At 37.2% G+C, this 19,951-nt stretch overlaps 1 protein-coding gene and 1 pseudogene across 3 annotated transcripts in view; both read right to left on the bottom strand.

Moving 5' to 3' along the window:
• FGF13 (fibroblast growth factor 13) overlaps positions 1-19,951 on the bottom strand; it is a 584,235-nt gene that overhangs the window by 245,963 nt on the left and 318,321 nt on the right. The gene's annotated exons all lie outside the window — the stretch shown is intronic.
• On the bottom strand, positions 16,209-17,855 carry LOC129399585 (40S ribosomal protein S28-like; annotated as a pseudogene).

The following is a 19,951-nucleotide window of genomic DNA, read 5'->3' as shown; positions in this document are numbered from 1 at the left end:
ACATAATTAGTGAGACATGTTTTTAAATCAAATCACCAATGGAATGAAATTTCCTCATCAGAAGTATTAGACACATGTTAGTGATTCCAACAAGCAAATAAAAACACAAAAAGAGCAGAATATTTTCAAGAATATACAGCTCATGAGACATCATAAAAAGAAAGAAAAGAGAAGAAAATGGAATAAGAAATTACTATTTCATGTCACTGAACACCCATCTTGCTACAAAGTTCATTCATCGGAAGTATTAATTCAATACCTACATTTTGCATCCCAGCAATCTACTTATAACAGCAGAAATAGTACTCAGATTAGTTTATTAAATTTTACTGCTCATACTAGTTTAAGTAGATGTAGATAGGGATGTATAATCTACTTCATATCTAACTTATGACACATGATATTTAAGATTTACATCAACACTAGATACTATCAAGGTAGCATTTAGCAAATTTATGATTCACTGAAAAGAACAATAAACAAATGGCCAATACTATTAATCATTTGATTTGGCCATGGTTGAAACAACTTCAAAAATATTTCTAGAAATTTTACATAACCTCTCTTTTCAGTCTTCCCCATCTCCATTATCCCTGATCAAGCACTCCTACGTCTTCTAACAAATTATGTGCTTATTCAGACTGGTTTTCTTCTTTCATGGTAGAATGCAATGCAAATTCCTTCCCAATCATGGCTGACTCCAACTGACACAGTACCATTATACCTGACTCTGCCTGTTCACACTAGTTTTCCATAGTGTCAAGAATTTGTAAAGCTATCTCCAACCTCAAAGCCTTGTATATATAGTATTCACTGTAATTCCCCCTTTATGTATTCCAGGGTTATGATTTTAAATACAATATCCTTAGAGAGGTGTTTTAATCAACTTAGATAGTTCTGTAATTGTTATAGTCTCTAATTAATTTCTATATATATGTATGTATTATGTAGTTCTTGTCTGAATCTCAAAAAAATGCTCTCAGAGATAAAAATAATATTTTCTTGTTTGCCATTATATGTGTGGGATCTATCATAGTGCTTACCTTATAATATATACTCAAACATTTTTCATTAACCAAATGAAAATGCCCCTACTTCTTCATGTAGCTTTACCACAAAGTTGAGGAAAATAAATCAGTCATCATTTGTATATAATCGTTTTGGAAAGTCATCTTATGTATTAGGACAGTTTTTGGTTATCATTGTAGGCCTCACTGAAATGTTAGATTGAACACTATTTTCACATAGAAATCTCTCTGCCACGACTTAAATGCAAGAGGACAAAAATTATGTCTCACGTCCATTTTTGTGTCACCTTGGGCTTTCTAATGGCTCACAATGCTTTGTACATGGTAGTTTCACAGCACAAAATGAATCACTTCTAAGGAGTCATGACTAGTTAGAACATGTGGTATAAAAAGACTGGGTAAGTCATGATAAACATTTAGTTTAGCACAGGGTAGCACAGAGGTATAGCTGACACAGAAGAAATACTGCTAGGTAACCTTTGGAATGCCTCTTCAACTTTTTTAGAACTACTTTTCTCATTTCAAAAAATTGTATGATTTGGACTGGGCTGATGTTTCTCTATACTGGCAGTTTTGATCATTGGGGCTGGAAAATTCCAGGTCTTGAGAGCTCATGCTATGCACCACAAAGGTTTAATATCACCCTTGGCCTCCACCCACTAGATGCCAACATCATTGCCCTCCCCGACTTTTAACAACCCGAAATGATTTCAGACATAGCCAAAGATTGCCACAAGCAGCTCTACCCAGCATGTGTGTATGCTTTTGTAGGTATGCAAATGTCTTAAGCTGAAGTCATGCCTTTTCAATTTTAATCTTGGAGGGGCACTCTTGGTAGTATGAAGAATTTTCTCCCCGTACTTTTCTTGGGGGTTACTGCCAGTGTATTATGATAGACCATGTGGTTCAGAGTCCTAAACATGGTAGACCATGTGGTGCAAAGCATGAGCACTAGCTCTCTGATCTATCTCCCTGGCCTCAACATAGTTTTTCTAAGTAGTGCTCCACTTAGACTTACAAAATTATGTCATTACTACTTAAAGAAACTTTTTTCCCCTAGAATTAAATCACCCTTGAAGTTTTATTACCTATTCCGGGCAACATTACAGACTAAATTGCTATTGAAAGTCTACATTCTCCTATCTCTTTCCCATTTGTAAAGTAGAGATCTAAGGTTTCCTTGCCAGTATACTAAAGTATATAATCAAGCATCATGCCCATGTATTTCTAAAAATGTGTTCATGGGCACAACACTTTTGTACATGACATTCCAAGTGGTGATTAGTTATAATTATTCCTTCATATTTTATTTAATATTTTCAAAATAAGATACACTCCAAATTATATAATTTCCCCAAGTATCTTGGGTCATCTTGAACACTCAGGAAATAATATCTCTGTGGACAATGTTGACAGCCAGCAATTTCTTGGTCCTGGTGATTTTGACTGGAAAATTAAAACTTGTATGATTTAGGGAATGGAGTGGTAGTACAGAGGGTTGGGTGTTTGTCTTGCATGTGGCTGACCCAAGATCAATCCCAGGCACCCCACTGGGTCTGTGATTCTGCCAGGAATGATCACTGAGCACAGAGCCAGGAATGAGTCCTGAGAAATTATCACTGGCAGGTCTGGCTCCCAAATAAAAATTGTCATATGATTCGGAGAATAACTAGTGCCATGAAGCTCACCTTCACCTTCCCATGTTTCCCAAAATTCCCCAAATGTTACATAAGCATCAAAATTATCAGAAAACACTACCTTTATTTTTAAGAAAGCAAGCAGATTTCTTATGTCGCCTTCTGCCAGTGTTCTTTGATCATAGAACCTTATATTACACATTAGTGTTTACTTCCACCCCTAGCAACACTGATGAAAATTCACTGAAGTTCATGAGTAACCCTTCTTGACTGAACCTTTGGAAGGAGCCATCAAACAAAGATCAAAGAATGGGATGAACTATAAAAACGTCTTTCGAAGTCTATAATGCATGCCAATATCACTGTAGCTTTGTCTTGCCTTCTCATTCTGTGTGATAAAGCTGTGCCAAGTGATTTGAGAAGCAGCAAATGGATTAAGAAGACAAAGGAACAAGGTAGGAGAAGGCACTTCTAATTGATCAATGCATGAATCCTGGGGCATCTTGTTTCATTTAAAATATGCACTTGGTTACATCCTCCTCTCCCTAGTTAGTCACAAACTGCACTGGAGCTCATCAAAAGGCAGTTAGTTCAATTTGGCAGCAACACATATTCATCAATTTACAAGCTCAAATGATCCTCAACACCTCCAGGAAATGCAGTTCTCACCTATATGTTATAGAAGAAATCTCCCCCTTTAGATAGTTAAAAGGAAGCACATTTTGGATAATGGAAAGCATTGGAACAAAACTCCCAATTACAATAGCTAGAATACAGAAAATAATTCTGAAGAAGAAAGAGTTCAGTTAAATTAGTGCTTTGCACTCATGCCTGCCACCGTTTCTAACTCTCCATTCAGTAAATAGAGCTGGTGTTTCTTCTCAGGAGGGCTGTCCCTGCAGGGATTGCAGATGGAAGAATATATTATACCAGGTCAGAAACCCACTCTCAATTTGTTGCAGAATTTCAGAGAAAATGGTATTTGAGTTTGTTTACTCTTGGCAGCATTTCTGTTTAAGAAAAAGGCATTACGATTATTTTAAAAGCCTCAAGCCATCAAATGTTCCTAAAATAGCATTTAATGATTTAGGTGTAAATGAATCATAAACACTTAGATTAAACTTCCCCCTCATTCCCCACAAACCCAGCTGGTTAAATGAGGTTTTAGCGAAAGAGCACTTGGCCTCCTTTATCCTATTGAAGGTAAGGTCTTCTGAGGTAGACTGTAAAGCTAAGTCTGGTGCTCACATTTAGAACACCAGAAATAGGAATATTACATTTCAAAAAGAAGTAAAATAAGTGTGGTGGATGTATACTAGACTCTTTCACATATAATTTTCAAGTAGTAGCATTAATAGTTGCAGTAGCACTTGATACAGAGGAAAGAAAATATCAAAGACAAGGAACATGTCCCAAGTAACCTAGCTATCAAGAAGAAGACATGGGATTCAAATTCAGCTCCTCATGCCACCAGAGCCTTATACATGCTCATTATGCCATGTATAGTATGTGTGTGTGTTTCAATTAGGTAGTATAGTGGCCCCATCAAAGATGTTCATGCCGGGGGCTGGAGCGATAGTACAGTGGGTAGGGCGTTTGCCTTGTATGCGGCTGACCTGGGTTCGATTCCAAGCATCTCATATGGTCCCCCGAGCACCACTAGGAGTAATTACTAAGTGCAAAGTCAGGTGTAACCCCTCTGCATCACCTGGTGTGACCCAAAAAGCCAAAAAAAAGATGTTCATGCCCTATTCCCTTGGACAGCAGTGGCTATTTTAATTGGAGGCATCAGATGTCAAGATTGCTAATTTACTGACCTGTAGATGGTGGAAATGAGACTAGATTATGTGGAAACAGTGTAATCACATGGTCTCTAAAGATCAAATTTGGGAAATAGAGTAGAGAGTCAGAAAGACAGACAGATAGAGAAGTCAGAGCAAATTAAAAGTGTGAGAGAAAGGAGGTAACAAAGGCCAGGATCAGAAGCCGGGGCACATCATTAGTGTAGGGGTGTGGTATATGTATATATCTAAACCACAGTGCCAATGATACTGCAGATGAGATGTAAGATACAATAATGAATCTTAAAATGTGCTTATTTAGAAGGCAGGCTGGAAATGGAGGACAGAACATAGGGACCTTGGTGGAGGGAAGTTGACACCAGTGGTAGGATTGGTGTTGGAACACTGTATGTCTGAAACTCTAGTATGGACATAACTGTAAATTAAGGTGTCTAAATAAAAATATCTTTACAGAATTTTTATGTAGTTAAAAAGCCTGGCAAGCTTTTTAACTAACTGTCCGTGGCGTATTTGATGTGCCAAAAACAGTAACAACAAGTCTCACAATGGAGACATTACTGTACTGGTGCCCACTCGAGCAAATCTATGAACAATGGGACAACAGTGCTAAATGTATGCACAATATGGAGGAAGAAAATACAGAGCCAAGGAATACATATAACTTCAAGTAGCTGGAAATGACTCTAAGTTGCTAATTATCAAGGAAATAGGAACTTACATCCTATGAGGAACTGAATTCAGCTAATAACAAAAATGAGAAATTGAACAGTTAGATTCTTATATGGAGTCTTCAGAAAGTAAGTTTTGTACCTAGGCAAAATATGTCTTACTTATGACTGAATTATTAAGATAAAAGTATTATGAACTTTTATGCCAATTAGTGTGGTACTTAGTTGTTTAGTAATATAAAATAAATACAGTAATCCAGCCTTGGTACTAAAACCTAAATCCTAAATCCATATGCTTTAAGTTTAATAATCAAATATTATGTTTAAAATTAATTCTTTGTCACCATGCATTAATTTTAATGTATTAATTAATTAACCTGAGAAAATATATGCATGAAATGTCTTTTAACTTTTAACGGTCTTCGATAATATTCCTGATCCTTCAACAAATGGGAGCCTACTATTTAAGCGAAGCATTCAATGTATGCATGTAGTACATTATAGATGGAAACACATAGAGAAAAAACAGAACCTTATAAATTTACACAACTAGTGTCAGGGTGTGAGGTTACGGAATACCTAATTAAACAGTTAAATGGGACCACGGAGTGTATTGAATCTGATTGGAAGGTAGGTGCTCTGAATTGATGTTAGACCTATGCTAGTGAGAAACAAACTTCTACAAGTAAAACTCATGGAATGTAGCTTTCTGCTACAGCAGTATAATTTAGATAATATACAAAATCTCACTGAGAAGGTGGCATTGGAGCAAGGCCTCAAGGAAGTGCCAGAGAGCCAAGGAGATAGCTAGGATAATTGCACCAGGAGGTGAATCACAAAGTCAAAGATCATCATAACAAACAAACTTAAAATGTGCCTGTCAAAGAGACAGTCTGGGAGGAAGCTGAGTGGGAGGGAACCTGGAGTTACTGGTTGAGAGACTGGTGTTGGGAATGACACTGAACATAGAATACCTAAAACTCAACTATGAATAACTTCATAAATCATGTTATCTTATAGAGATATCATTTGTAATGATGATTTTATGTATATTCTAATTCCCAGGGGGAAATAGTAACTACTGGATGAATTAATTCTACTCTTTGGGCATAGGAGGAGAGACAAGGCCCTCATGCTTAGCTTCTACTTGCTATATCTTGCTGTAAAAATGCATATGGAGAGAATATGATGAAGCAGAAGCCCAGCAAGTATTGACACTGCAGGGAAGTATTCATGGCACTGATGGAGATGATGATGAGAAGTCCTCAAAATAATATTCTTGAATAAAATTATCCTTAACTTTGACACAACTTCCTTTTCCATCCATTGGTCTATTTTACTTTTTACATTTTTGTCAAAGACTTCACTGCATAAATTTAACACACCAAATGGGGAAGAGGAATGGTGGGAAAACAACCTTAAAACCTAGAATCCCCATCCAGTTTAAAAGCCTATACTTTGGTAGATAATTTATTTCATATGTCTGAAGCAAAATCCCCAACTGGAGCCCGGGAAATAGTACAGCAGGCAAAGTGTTTGCTGAGTTTGATCACCAGAACTTCATACGGTTCTCACATTACTACCATGAGTGAACCTGGAACATTCCTGGGTGTGGTGCAAAAACAAACAAAAGAGAAGCTCAACTGGAATTGACCTGATGATCTCTAAAATCTTATCAATTATTTACATGGGAAGGGGAGGAGGTTTTCCTTCTTACCTCTCCTTAATATTTTCTTTAGTATGAAGTTCACTAGCATAATATTCTTGATTTCTCTCTACCCTGCCATTCATTCACTCATATCTGTATGAGGTCTCAAAAGAGAAACCATCATCCTTTTTCCTTCTTCTAATAACATCAGCTTACCATGTAATTAATGAATTCCTCTCTGTTCCTTTGTGCCTGTAGTGTAGTCAAGGAGTCTTGGGACTCAGAGCTGCTCATGAATGAGTAGATATATCTGTGTATGAGACTGATTATTAGAATATCCACTTCTTACAGAGAAAAGTTTCACTGCTAGTATGAATTTTATTAAGAATAAAGGTGATATTTGCTCTTATGCACGTTTCTAATTTTCTTTCCTTACTTGTTCACAACTTAGGAAGAGGAGAAAAATAGTTTTCCACAGTAAACACTTGTCAATATTCATGAATACCCAGAATCATGGTTTTTAAAGTATTACAAAATGTTTAGAAAGCCTATAAAGTTTATAGAATATAAGATTGAATTGTCAGAAGCCCTGGCAATCTAACTCATAGTGAAAACCATTGATATTAATGGCCAAGGTCATTACAGACCTGCACTCTGAGGTAAATAAAAACGGGAGTGAGGAATGAGGAAAATAATAGGCAAAAGCAGAGATATGGGTGGGTTTTGATTTGCTCCTTCATAGATGGAAGAGCAAGACACTAAGAAAATTTCAAATTTTCAGGGTGCTAAAGAACTCACTTTGATATGTTATTTTCATTCCACAGGAACATAAATCAAAAGTCCTTTTTAAGAGAAACTGGGGACATGGGAGGTGGGAAATGTATACTAGTGGAGGGATGAGTGTTGATACATTGTAGTAATGAAATCCAACAATTAACAGCTTTATAACTATGGACATCTCATAGTGATTTAACAAAAAGAAGAATCAAAAAAGATATGAAGAAGGAAGGATGAAGGTGAGATATGGGGCAGGTGTTTAATATAAGGATAAATGCAACCATAATTTCACTCCTCTTGAATTGCATTGGTGCCAAGAGTCTATACTAATAAGCAGCACAAGTTTCTCCAAACAACCTCGTTTAATTCCCTTTGACATACCTCTAATAGTTCCAATAATTAGACTCAAACTGAGAAATTTGGTCATTTGACGTCATTAGACTAATACTGAGAAACCTGATGGCACTACCAAGAAACTGAAACACATCATACAAGCTTAAAAATTGTCAGCTAGATGATAAGAACCATTTACTTGTTCTCAGACTGAAGAGGGTCTTCTGTGTTCTCTTTAATGGAGAGTTAAGTGGAGGTCAAAATTGCACAAGAGAAAGTCAAAACAAAATGTTCCACATCAATTCTCTCCGGGCCAATTTTATTTAATTGCTGAGTAGTGAAAAAGATGACTTTAGAGGTCCTATGAAATTCAGAAAAAATCACAATCAATAACATTTTTAGAGTTAAGAGACGCTCTTTCCCCTTTTCTCTCTCAATGTCTTGGTCTGACACTTATTTTGCTGACAACTTTTCAAAGACAAGTTTTAATGTGTGAGACAGTCCCACAAGTTTGAGATATCACTCTTGATTCAGTCTCTAGATGGGAAAGACATCCTCAGGTCAAGCCTTAAAAAGGTTTTTAGTTGCAATCACACTAGTTTGCACTCAGACCTAGAAGAGGCAATGGTTATGGACTGACTCTGTACTAATTTGAGTGACCGACTTCTTTACATTTTCATCTGTTCTGTAAAGAACTTTTGGAGTTTGCTACCTTACTTCTGGTGAACAGAAAAATGTGGTTTTCATTTTCTTCTATCTCTGTTTAGGGTGGTCACAATTAATTGAGAAAGAAGAACATATAATTAGAATTATAAAACATCTCTCCCTCTGGTACTCTAAAGCAACAGATAGCATCTTGCTTCATTTTCTGCCTTCATCTTGGCCTCTTGGTCCTGGGAAAGTGTTTTTTGCTACTCTCTTCCCAGAAGCTCAATGGTGACACACAAACCTAAAATGATGTAAACAGACTTGTAGTGATTTCAGTAGTGGTTTTTGGCTACAACCAGAATGGCTATAGCCAAAGAAAAGCCCTTAGCCCAGATTCAGGTTCACAGGGAAAGCAGACATGTGGCTGTACCCCTCATTCATATCACTAGTATAACTGAAGCCCTGATGCCTGTTAGCCCATTACTTCTCATTCTCCTCTTCTCCCTTGATTCCTTGCCTTCTTTGTCTGTCTCATCTCTAAACACTGGGGTCAAAGGTTATCTAGGCATCCCCCCCTTTTATTACAGTGCATTTTCTCCTGCTGTTCTTGACTAGAATTATACCATCATGTCTTGCGATTCTGGGCCTTACAACTTGGACTAGAGTTTAACTGTGAGATTTCCTGGATATTCAGGCTGCTGAACCACCATGCAGATCTTGGCTCTTTTCAGTCTCCATAGCTGAATCATTTACTATTAGTATATTTCTTATAAAATTTAATTTTAGTTTATTTTATTGAATCATCAGGAGATACAGTTTTAAAGTTGTTCATGATTGAGTCTCAGCCATACAATGTTCGAACACGCATCCTTTCACCAGTGCACATTCTCACCATCAATATCTCCAGTTTTCCTCCTGCCTGCCTACCCGTCCCTATAGCCTGCCTCTATAGCAAAAACTTTTGTCCTTTCTCTCTTTCTCTCTCTCTCTTATTTTCCTTTCAGGCACTATGGTTTTGCAATACTTCTACTGAAAATGGCATCATTCATATCAAAATCATTCTTTTGCACGCATCCATTAAGATTACTGGGTGATAGTACCTCACTGATTTGGATACATGCTAAAGTGTCACTCACTTTTATTAGACTTACATAAACACCTCCACCTATGTGGGCAGAGTCTATGGTATGCTTCTAATCAACCAAAGATGACAAAGTTAGAGCTATGTTAAAGCTGCAATTTAGATCACAGATCAATTTATTTCAAGTTAACCAAGGGTAATATTAATCACTGTGGACACAAAACATTAAAAGTGAGATTCATCTTCTGAACTTAAACAATTGAACTGCCAATACAAAAAGACCCGTGAGAAGGCCATATGGCAAGAAAGTCTGGGCATCTATAGCATCTATTAATAGCCTCTGGAAAAGTATCATCAAGAAATGGGGATTTTAGTTCTTTACATACAAACAATTGGATTCTGCCAACAGTCATATGAGTTGAATATTCAAATGTATTCTGTTCCCCACTAAGGAAAATAGGCCATCTAAATATCAATTATAGTTCTGTTATCACAGAGGTGATATTCTAAACAGAGATGCCACTATGATATGAACTTTGAATATTGGCAGGGACTGCGAATGTGCTATTGTTTGGGAATTTATTTGTAAAAATAAAGGGAACTAGTTGTGGTGATGGACCAGAGTAATGAAGGTGATACTATCTATCTATTCTATACAAATTACCGTCTTTAACTCCAAAGTAGAGAGAGAAGGAAATAAATAGATTGAAGGGGAAGGAAAGTAGAAATCAATGCGAAACAATGGGGGCAGGAGTCATGGGGGATTTGATTCAGGCACATCGATAGTTTTAAGGAATCACAGAACTAAATGGCTAAACCACAGAGTCAACTACACTGAAATAATGAGACCCAAACTTTAATAACCAAACTTTAAAGGTGTCTGTCAAGATGGTGGGCTGGGGCTGGGGGTAGGAGAGGGACCTGGGAACAATGGTGGAGGGAAGTTGACACTGGTAGTGGGATCAGTAATGGAACATTGTATGCCAAAAACCCAACTATCAATCATTTTGTAATTCATAGTCCTTTAATAAAACAAAATTTGGGAAAAAAGAGAAATAATTATTCAATATTTAATTTTACTCACCTCAAAAAATCTAAAAATCAGAATATCTAAATAGAATCTGAGAAGACTGAATATGTTGGCATGGAGAGATAGCACAGTGGGTAGAGCATTTGCCTTGCATGCGGCTGACCCGGGTTTGATTCCTCTGTCCCTCTCAGAGAGCCCAGCATGCTACCGAGAGTATCCCACCTGCACAGCAGAACCTGGCAAGCTACCTGTGGCATATTTGATGTGCCAAAAACAGTAACAACATGTCTCACAACCGAGACATTACAGGTACCCGCTTGAGCAAATCAGTGAACAATGGGACGATAGTGCTACAGTGCTAATATGTCTTCCATTTGAAGTCAGGTCATTCTAAATAGGAAATATAAAAATCTCCTGTGGACTGAGGGGAGAGCTCAAAGGGCTCTGTGCAGGGTCTGCATGTCAGAGGCCCAGGTTTGATCCTTCACACCACAAGGCAAGCCAAGAACCGCTCAAGCCACCCCTAAGAAATATGCTGAGAATAGCTTCTAAGCCCAATAAGGTATGGACCACCAACAAAACAAAGTTTTATAAATGAATGTCTCCTTTTAGTGAGCAAAAGACACTTTCCATTCTTATAAGACACTTGTTTTTGGTAGTTTTTATTTTTTGTTTCAGGTAAAAAGGTAAAAAGATTATTTAAGATAATTCCTTCAGTTTAAATAACATTATAACTTTTAAAATAATTATTTTAATTATTAATTTAATTAGAATTTAATTATTTTTATAATAGTGTGGTAAAACTTGTAACATAAAACCTTTTTTAAAATTTCTTTTTGGACCACACCTGCAGTGTTCAGGAGTTACTCCTGGATCTGCACTCAGGAATTACTTCTAGTGGGCTCAGGCGACTATATGAGGTACTAGGGATTGATCCCAGGTTGACAACATGCAAGGGAAACATCCTATCCATTGTACTGCTGAACTGGACCAAAACATGATATTTTTAAACCATATTTTAAGTGTATATTCAATGACAATAAATGCACTCTCCATGTTGTGCAATCACAATAACTATGTTTAAAACTTCCTTATCATCACAAGTAGAAACTCTGTAACCATTACCGAATAACTCCTCATTCTCTATCCTGGTGATCTTTCATTTATTTTCGTGTCTATAAATTTATATAAGTGAAAGTACAATACCTGCTATTTGGTGTCTAATTATTTCACATAGCACAAATATTTTCTGTGTGTTAATGTATATTATTCATAAATAAATATATACAAACACATATACATATGTATACATATTTATATATACATGACACATTTTGTTTTAGTTATTTGCCCATTCATTTGTTAATGAACACTTAGGTTATTTACAATGTTGATTTTTTGTAAATAAGGCTGCAATGAACATTTGTGTATAAATATGCATTTGTGTCCCTATTTTCTTTCAATTCTTTTGGGTATATACTTAGGAGTGTAATTGCTGAATCATATAATAAGTCTATATTTAGTCTTTTGGGGAACTGCCAAACAGTTGTCCACAGCTGCTATAACATTTTACATTTCCTACGGCATTACGCAGGGTTTAAATTTCTCCATATCCTTGCCAACACTTGCTATTTTTATTTTTTTAAAAATTTATAGCCATCCAAATGAGTAAGGAGTGGTATCTCATTGTGTATGTATTTTCATTAATCAGCCAACTATGTCGAGTCTATTCTGTGCTTTCTGGACATTGTGTATCTCTGGAGAAATGTCTATTTCACATCTTACCTCTATTTTTTGCTCTTTTTGTTGTTGAATTTTAAGAGTTCTTTACATGTTCTATATATTAAACAATTTTAAAATAGACAATTTGGGACAAAAGGGATGGCACAAGTGGTAATATTTGTCATGTATGTTGTTGATCCTGTTTTGAAGCCACATCACCGTATATGGTCCCTTGAATGCCACCGAGAGTTATCTCTAAACACAGAGCCAGGAGTAAGCCCTAGGCATAAAGCTAAGAGTAAGGCTTGAGCATGGCTGGATGTGACCCCAAATAACAAGTAATAAGTCAGATGATCTCAAAATATTCTCTCTCATGTGGCAAGCTACCCGTGGCGTATTTGATATGCCAAAAACAGTAACAAGTGTTACAATGAAGACGTTACTGGTGCCCTCTCGAGCAAATCAATGAACAACGGGAGACAGTGCTACAGACAGTGCTACAGTGTTCATTATGTAAGCATTACTTTCACTTTCTTGATAATGGTCTTTATTAAAAATTAAAGTTTTTATATTTCATGAAGTTTTTTTACATAACTTTTCCTCTGTTGTTCATGTTTGGTGTCATTTTCACATACACAAAAAATGACCCGTATGCTATCTTTTAGGTGTTATGGTTTTAGCTGTTTTGATTTTGGTTTTTTGGTTTGGGGACCTTACCACAGGTTACTCAGGTTACTATGCTTCATGCTCAGGGAATGACAGGGAGGCATGCCTGTATGTGAGTTATCATGTTTTTTTTTTTGGCTTTTTGGGTCACACCCTGTAATGCACAGGGGTTATTCCTGGCTTTGCACTCAGGAATTACTGCTAGCGGTGCTCAGGGGACCATATGGGATGCTGAGAATCGAACCCAGGTCGGCCGCATGCAAGGCAAATGCCCTACCCACTGTACTATTCCTCCAGCCCCATCATGTCTTGTTTTGATTCCCTTATGTTATAAGTCAGTTACTGAAGAAGTACAGATAGGCAATTTTCTTAAAGACATCTGAGAAAGACTTCACATAAGACATGGGCATCAAAAAATGAAGAACAGGGTCTGGCAGATTGCTTAGGGTCAAAAAGTGCCTGCCCTGCAGTCATTAAATCATGAGTTGACAACTGGTGCTACTCATATGTGCTCAATATGGTCCTAGTAGCTCTGTAGTTTGGAATTCCTGGTACTACTAGAGTGTATCATCTCTACAACAGTGTGAAAACACTGCAACTAAAGATGTATGTATCACAGAAAGGAATACAACCACCGGAGAGCACAGAGAATGCACCATAGCAACTCTAAGTAAACCATACAAACAACCCAAGTTGTGGACGACTACCACAATTAAAGAAGCGTGACTTCTCGTGGGCACATGCACAAGTTTCATAACTAAAGAATGAGTCTTTGCAAGCACTATAACTGATTGTGCACCAAATGCATGTGGCACCATCACAACAACGAAGGGAAGAGAAGTGAACGGAACATATGAATTGATCAACAGATGGATAAATAAAAGAAAGAAAATAACAGGGAGCTTTTGTCTGTAAAAGATTTTACTGCAAGTGAAATATCTTTTTGTGGTTTTTTTTTGGGGCGGCATACCTGGCAGTGGTCAGGGTTTATTCTTGGCTGTTCGCTCAGGGATCACTTGAGGGAGGGCTAGTAGGACCAAATGGGGTGTGAAGGATCAAACCCAGCTCACCCTACCTGTTGTACTATAACTCTGGCCCCTTCTGTCTTTTTTTGGAGAGTGGGTCTTACCCAGTGGTGCACAGAGTTTATGCCTGGCTCTGTGCACAAAGAAAACTTCCAGTGGTGCTCTGTGAACAATTAAGAGGAGGGATTGAACCCAGATCTACTGCATGCAAGGCAAGCAACATACCAGCTGTTCTATCTCTCAATGTCCATAAAATTTCTGTTCTTATTTTCCTTTCCAGGTTACTCATTTCTGGTGTATAGATTCCCAAAGCTTTTGAACATTTATCTTGTGTCCTGAATTTTGATCAATTAATTTATAAGCTCTAGTAGCATGCTTGTAGATTCTTTGATATTTCCTACAAATAGTTATATGTCACCTGGGAAGAGAGTGTTTTGCAATTTCCTTCCCGATATGGATATCTTGTATTTTTGCTCTGACTAGAACTTCTATGTTGGATAGCAGTGGTAACAGTAAGCAACTTTGTTTTATTTCAATCCTAAGGGTAAAAATTTTGAGATTTTGTCATTATTGAGCATTATATAGCTGGGGACTTTTCATAAATGCCATTTATCACAAACCTCTAAATATGTCCTAAATTTGTTTGTGATTTCTTCTTTCAACATTGACTGCTCAAGAATAGGTTGCTTAATTTACATTATTTGTCAAATTTAAAGTTTTCCTTCTATTAATAACTTATAGTTTTAATCCATCTTGACAAAATAAGAGTTTGCATTACCTAACATTTTTAAAAATTATTGAAATTATTTTGAAACTTGAGATATGGTTTGTCTGGGGAATGTTGCATCTATATTTGAGAGAAATGTGTATTCTGTTGTTGTTAGGTAGAACGTTTCACAAAGGCCTATAAGTTCTAGTTGGTATGCAGTATTTCTCTATTTAATGATCTTTTAAAATATAACTGTGGCATTATAATGTAGGAATCAAGTGACTTTCAATAAAACAATATTCTATCTCATCTATAATAATAAAAAGCTCCAAATTATTTGGAGAAGACCAGTGACTCCTTTAGCTCATTGCTAAGTAAGGTACTCTACCACAGGAAGCATGATATTTAACAGCTCAGAAAATTCAAATTCAAGCAGTGGTTAGCCTCAACTTTCATTATGAGACATACAATTGTTTTAGAACAGAAGATACCTAGCCATGAAATGTACCAGACTAGTTATTTAAAAACATTTCTGTAGTAAAGCTCCTCTTTCGAATAGACTCATTTGAAAACAATGAATCACTCACTGTGACATACAGAGTTACCAAGTTGTTCATGGTTGGGTTTCAGTCATGTAATATTCCAACACCCAACCCTCCAAGTGTACTTTCCCACCACCAATGCTCCCAGTTTCCCTCCCCCAGCCTGTCTCTATGGCAGGCACTTTTGTTCTTTCTCTCCTTCTCTCTGTCTCTCTCTTTCTCTCTGTCTCTCTCCTCCCTTTTGGGCATTATGCCTTCCATAAAGATACCGAGAGGTTATTATGTTTGTTCCCTTACTTATTTTAGGCACACAGTTTTTATCCAGAGTGGTCGTTTCCAACTATTTTTTGTCACAGTGGTCCCTTCTCTATTCCAACTACCTTCTCCACCAGCACCTGCGATCGGCTTCCAACAGTTGACCAGTCCTCTTCCTCCTGACCCACATTTCTACTGTCCTTGAGTATTAGTGTGATATTATGTTTTTATACCCCACAAATTAGTCCAATAATTCTATGTGTATCCCTCTCCTTCTGATTCATTTTACTCAGCATGATATTCTCCATGTCCATCCATTTATAAGCGAATTTCATATCTTCAGTTTCCCTAACAGCTACATAGTATCCCATTGTGTAGGTGCACCATAATTCCTTTCACCAGTCATCTATTCTCAAGCACTCGGGTTGTTTTCAGATTATGGTTATTGTGAATAGTGTTACAATGAACATAAAGGTGCAGATAACATTTCTACTGTGTGTTTTTGGGCCCCCAGGGTATATTCCATGAAGCATTATTGCTGGATCATATGGAAACTCAATTTCTAGCACTTAGAGGAATGTACATATTGTTTTCCTAAAAGGTTAGCTCTTAAATGGAAATTTAATACATAAACATTTCAGGAGAGGGTACTGAGAAAATTTTGCTTGCTTTCTCTCTCAGATTCCCTTTCCTCAAACTGCCCTCACCATTCCAAGCAGTTTGAAAACTATTGCCCTATATGACAAAGCTCATTCTGAGCCAGGGGAAAGTATGTAGAAGCCTGCACAGATAACATTCTGTTGTCTATGACAGAAGCAACTGCCATTTTCAACTGAAGTTCTGGTCAGGAGCCCAGTAGATGTGATATGTAGAAGAAACCTAGACACATAGTATGGAAGATACAGCACAGGAAAACTGCAGTCCTGTCCACAACTATCAGTTGCCTAAGGCTTTCATTAGATTTTTTAAAATAATAGATTTTGTACTGCAGCTTCAGCACTCATTTCACTTCCACTTTTCTGTGTACCAAGCACGTAAAAATGGTCTATAGTAAATATTTTCACCTAAACACAAAACTTGCTAGTGATAACAAAATAATCCTAGTAGGAAAGATTTAAGCACACTGCTGATAGTTGTGGTGTTGAAATTACGTGCATGAGAAACCAGTGTTAATAATACTCTATTAACCAAAGATCTCAATCAATAAAAGTAATATAATAAAAATGTATTTCCTCATGGTTTGTAAATAAAGTTTAATTTCTATCCATCATAATTTTGTGTCTTCCTAGATCTTCAGTCAACATGTTGTAGCAAGGCACTAAGTAACAGGGGCTAGAAGACAGAGTAGCATGCGTGATCCCACCTCACAAACAAGAGTTTTCACTCAGGTACATAAACTGAGTTTATTGCCAGAGATACAAATGCCTGTAATATGAAAACAAGCAGAACTAACAGAGGGAAGATCAATTTTCTGAATGGGACAGAGTCCTACAACCAAAGAACTGAGGTCACATGTCCTAGTCAGCAAAAATATAATTAAAAAGGGAGCAAAGAACTCAGTTACTTTAGCTTTGGAGAATGGAAATTCAGAAACAATTCATGCTACTCTTTTAAATTGGGCAACTTCTGTGATCCAAACACTGATCTAAAGCGGAAATGTTCAACACAATCAGAAGTATGTGACATTAAGTTGAACACAGATTTAAGAGAATCTGATAGTTAGACTTATAACACACCAGACTGTAAATGCCCACTGGTTATAAGAGTTGTAATAACCAGCAAGAAGTTGCATAGGGACATCCAGCTCCAAAATCTTGTCCTGATACTATTTCCCTCTTACTGCAGGTACTAGGGTAGACTTCTTCCTGCCTAACCTCTAGTTTCTTTCATTGTGAAATGAGATGGGAAACACAGAAGTCTGTTTTTTTCATATCTACAGTAATAGTCTGAAAATCAAACTGCAAATTATTTCCATATGATAGAATGGTTTATTAACTATGCCAGGTCATCTGGGAGGCCAAGGGTTTAAGCCAGAATATTCAGGACTAGCCCAGAGCTCAGCACAGCCACTGGGTATGACTACAGTAGGGTCAGCACGTCATTCTTGCAGGCTGGGCCTTTCACATGGCAGATGGTGCAGTTACTTGTGTCATTCATGAATTAATTCAATTAATTCCACTTGCACTTGCTTGCACTATCTCTGTGATCCAGTCCTTTCTAACACCTTAGGGACCCAGGCTAATTTGGTGGGCTATACACCACTTGTGTCCAGGATGATGGCATGTCAGCTGTCTGGTGGATTTCAGAGGACAAATTATATGTGTCTTTGGGTGAAGACCACTGTTATATGAAGATTATGATGATAAATAATATAATAGCAGCGACAGTAGCTTTGTTTATAGAACGCTTAGTAGGTCTAAGTAACTGTTCCTTTGTGATCATTTTTGCGAGTCTTGCTTAGTATCTTGCCAGAAGACTGGGTTTGGAAAAATCCATAGATGCTCTGGCATCAAGAAAATTGAGAATCTTATTGTTGGCTCTGAACTCAGTGATCACTCCTAGCAGTCCTCATGTGTAACAAGAACCAAATCCAGGTAAGCCTTGTGCAAGGCAAGCAAGCATCGTGCCTCCTGTATGCTCTGGACCATTCGAAGATCAGCAGATATGACTTTCCAATCTTCATCTCTTTTAACTGATAGTTCACTATCTTACTAGGAAAGCAAATTAATGAATGCTTACGTGAGGTGAATGTATTAATGAACTAATGATGATTTATACTCTTATACTCTTATACAACTTTCCAGAGAGAGAGTAAGTATATGTGTTAGAGGGCATACTGATGTGTTAACCCTGACTTTTCTTTCTCAAGGAAACACGACTGACCATGAACAAAATGTTACACCTGAGAGTCTTTTGAAATAGGCAAACTGGGGTCAAGTGGTAAATACAGAAGTAACTCTGGGAAAAGAAACCCACTGGACATGGATTATTCAATTAAGAGAGAAATTAAGTGCCTCTTCAGAGCGACTTGCTCCACAAAAATCTTTCTCTTTTTCCTTTTAAATTTAAATACAGAAACAACAAAAAACTTGAGGCTTACTCTTGAAACCCGTGTTCTCCCTTGAACATGTATCTAGTTTTCTTGTCTAGGTTTATTTCCTTGCCTATTTCCACTGTAGATAAACTTGTTTTTTCTTGAACATGTAATTCTTCCGTTCTCCTCACTCACATAATTCTAACCAAGTTTTAGTAAAAACTTTCTTGCTTCACAAAAAAAGAAAAAAATTGAAGGAGTTACTTAAAATAAGCTAACTATACTTCCACTTCTGCAGAGAAATGCAGATATACCTGAGAAGATGTGATGCTTTTTCTCATTGAAGTAAAAGGCAACAGTTTCTGCTTTTTCATATTTTGGCAAGAAGATTACAAGTAGCTGTGCTCAGCTAGATTTGGTCTGAATCATGCTTAACTCCAGTTTGTGACTGTTATCACTTAGAAATAAATTCCATAGTCAGCATTTAGGCTATTGTGCATTTGAAGTGGCCAAGCTAAGTCACCACATACTCCATGGAAAAACTGTGTACATGAGAAAAAGCACCAATTACTCTATATATGTATCATAGAAACTGACAGGTTGACACTGTGATCCATTCAGGGCAGATGCTAGTCAGGTAATATACACTTATAAAGCAATCTATAGAGCTCCATCATCTCCAGGATGACTTTATAAAGGGTGTGTTACCCTTGAAACAAACAGCATAGTAGACTTAAGGTGAGTGTTTCAGACCCATGCCTGTGCCTTAGTCAAGGAAGTCACCAGTGCACATTCCTCTCTTGTATAAGCAAGAGAAAATTGATGAATCTTGCGAGCCATACCTACTACTGAAGACTTGCTACATAGCATCTTCATGTACCTAGTAATTACACAAGCTATCAGAATCTGTGGAGTAATGACCAGCCACAAAGACAGCTTAGGGCCTAGAGCCATAATATAGGAGGCAGGGTGCTCACTTTGCACAAGGCTGACCTGGATTTGATTCCTGCTACCCATTAGGACTACCAGGAGTGATCCCTGAGTTCAAAGCCAGGATTCAGCCCTGAGTACCACCAAAGTGTACCCAAAACATAAAAATAAAACAAAAAAAGACAGCTCACTAGTGTCCAACAGGAATGGATCCTAGTGAACAGAGAGTACTGGGGTAAAGCCAAATGCATTACACACAACCATCCCAAGTTCAATTATACAGTCTCCTGAGTTATATATAACAAGGAGTTATTCCTAAACATTGCCATGGGTGGATCAAACCATCTATACCTGGTCAAATGGTGCTATCAAACAATGTTCTTGAAATTTTCCCTAGGAAAGCCAGGTAGGAAATA

Source organism: Sorex araneus, chromosome X (genome assembly GCF_027595985.1).
Source record: "Sorex araneus isolate mSorAra2 chromosome X, mSorAra2.pri, whole genome shotgun sequence".
NCBI classification, from domain to species: Eukaryota; Metazoa; Chordata; class Mammalia; order Eulipotyphla; family Soricidae; genus Sorex; species Sorex araneus.
Note: the sequence above shows the minus strand (reverse complement) of the source record. Positions and strands in the feature narration are given on the sequence as shown.